The sequence below is a fragment of the Vicugna pacos genome, chromosome 11 (genome assembly GCF_048564905.1).
Source record: "Vicugna pacos chromosome 11, VicPac4, whole genome shotgun sequence".
Taxonomy (NCBI): domain Eukaryota; kingdom Metazoa; phylum Chordata; class Mammalia; order Artiodactyla; family Camelidae; genus Vicugna; species Vicugna pacos.
In genome coordinates, this window is record NC_132997.1 from 9,811,649 (window position 1) to 9,814,507 (window position 2,859).

The 2,859-nt window shown below is 38.0% G+C and overlaps 1 pseudogene; it reads left to right on the forward strand.

Moving 5' to 3' along the window:
- Window positions 1–2,516: 2,516 nt before the first annotated feature.
- Window positions 2,517–2,658, forward strand: LOC140699931 (small nucleolar RNA SNORA71; annotated as a pseudogene).
- Window positions 2,659–2,859: the final 201 nt, after the last annotated feature.

Below are 2,859 nucleotides of genomic sequence, written 5' to 3' on the forward strand. Positions count from 1 at the left end.
CTATATAGTATAAACTATATATAAAATTTATATATATATATATATATATATTACTATCTGCAAATCTCAAACTCCCAATTTATCCCTTTCTCCCTTCCCACCCCTTCCCCCACTGGTAACCATAAGTTTGTTTTCTCTGTCTGTAAATCTGTTTCTGTTTTATAAATAAATCCATTTCTTTTCTTTTTTAAAGCTTCCACATATATGTGATATCATATGATATCTTCTCTTTCTGGCTTGTTTCACTTAGAATGACAATCTTCAGGTCTATCTATGTTGCTTCTCTGCAGCAAACCTCAGTGTCTCAGCATTTGGCTTCCTGCAAATCAGGGAAATGAGCCTAGTTCTGAAGTCCTCCTGAGCAGACCCTGAACTCCAGTTTTTACCACCTCACACTCCTGAGACTGCTGCAAACTCCTTTTTTGCTTTTAACCTGCTTTCTACTTGACTTTTTAGTCTCTTGCCTGTACACCTTAAGAACTCAACAAATGCCTCTAAATGAAAACAAGAGTATCCTCTTCACTTCTCATCTCAGAGGTCTTAGCCTCAGTCCTGTCTTCCCAGTCAGTCATGAACTCCAAAACTCCAATTTCTGTCTCCCTAGCTGTGTGAGATACTGAAAACTCTGATGGATTCTTGCCTCTTAGCATCTAACTTCTGCCCAACTCCCAGCCTTCCCTTCTATGCCAAAAATTGGCAGGGACCCTGAATGTGGCACAGAGAATATTCAACTTACATGAGTTTCTCTCCTCCTGTGATCTTGACTCCTCAAGTCTTGGGTATCTTGGCTGCTTTTAATATGTTACAAAAATGTGTATTTCGTGTTTTATGTGGATTATCTAGGTTTCGGCAGGAGGCTTGATCTGCAGTGAGATACTCCATTATTGCTGGAAGTAGGATAAGCTTTCTATAGTAGAAACATACAATTTTTATCTCTCTGCTTTCATCTTTCTTCTTTGTCAGACACAAGAAAATTACTCTAGATGTCTTCTCAGATACATTAGAACCTGATTCCAATACCACTTAGATGTCTTATGGCTTCATTACTTTAGGGCTAAGTCTACCTAGTTTGTATGTATGAATATGTCCAGGCCTTCAACTAAAAGAATGTGTCTGTCACATGTTGCCTGAGGTGTGGGCTTCTGGTCCAATGTCTGGAAGACATACTTCCCTAATCTGAGTTTTTAAGCTTCAGGTTAATCTCTGCTAACTTCTGAGTGTCTCTAATTCAGTGAGGTTCTTCCTGTTGTTTAGAGATGAAGTTTCCTTCTTTATCTTGCAAACATTAATTTGGCTCCAATAATTTCCTAATCTTTTGCTTTATGAGCCTATACTTTTGTTACAAAATGCTTCAAAATGAGGAAAATAGGAGAGAATTCTATGTATATATGTTCATGTGAGCATTCCTATTCTCTTTCTTTCATGACTCTTCAAAAATGTCTTTTAACTATATTTAGACTTCATCCAATGAGGCTCATTTATTATAATCCCATTAGACATTATTAAATCAATTAAAGTATATAATTTAGTAGACACTGTATTGAGCCTAATTTAAAATGTATATGTTGGAACAATAATGGATCACTGTGTTGTCAGATACGGTTCTTCCTCTGTTGCTGATAATGCTGAAACTGTTTTTGAAAAGTAAAAGCCATCTGCAGCTGCTTTGAAAGTCAATTAACATTATGTTAATTAGCACTTATTTACAGTAGTTGATTAACAATATCAAACTACAATAATGAATAAGCAGTTAACATTAAAAAAAAGCTGGTGACATTAAGTTTTATCCTTTGGCATCAAGTGAAAAGCATTAATTCTTTCAGAGACTAAAATGAGATTCATTGAAATCTGCTTAAATAAGAAATAAACTAGAAAAGGAAATGAGAGGTCCCAAAGAGGTGGGGTTAAGGGGTGGCCCTGGGTCTTAGAATGTCACAGATGAGAAACCCACTAGTTGAGTAGCCAGTTAAGCAAAAGGGGAAGGTAAGAAGTAGGTGAAATTATTTCCTTATTCAGTGGCTTGTTAACACATGCCAAATTATCACTGGAATTTTGGCAGTTAGGAGTTCCAAATGACTTGATGATCAAATTAAGATGTCACAGTCAACTCAGGTCCTGACCTGTTAGCATCAACCTCTGTGCATGAAGCAGTCAGGGAGTGAGGGGGAAAGAGAGGAGCTGATTTTATTAGGAACATTTTGACATATTAAAATTTGACATCAGAAAAAAACATGCCAAGAGTTTGATCTCTTGCTTGCTTTCTTCTCTCCCTGTGAGTCCTAAGAAATAAGAAAGTCAAAACTGAAAGGGACTAAGATGTTTTCATAAAAAAGTAAAGCCAGTGCTGTCACCAAATTTCCAGTTGATCTTACGTGATGTTATCAATAAACAAATGAATCACAATTTCACCATCATACATGGAGAAGTACATTTGCCACCTGTGTATTCATCCTCTATAACTGGTAACCAATGCTACATGTTCCTTGATGAAGGAGAGAAAATAAATTATTCTGCTATTTTGTCTTTTAAGAATGTTAAAGCACTTTTTAACACAAGAGGTCCAGTTGTTGATGATGCAGGGAGAGGAACTGTGGAAAGCAGTTTCCCATGTTTGGAGGGTCCACACCTGTCCCTTTCAAATGCTGGCACTTTCACACACTCTGGCTTCTCTCCAGCCAATGCTTTTGGCTCTCAGGCCCCGGGGGCTGCCGAGTGAGTGGCAGTGAGGAGACTTGGAGCTTTCCTTCCTGTTATCAGAGCCAGGCTGTGTCCGTGTCAGGTTGAGGAGGATTGAGATTCCTTCTTGAGCCAAGTTTGATGTGAAAAACACCTGCAGATCATCCCTGACTAAGTGGGGGC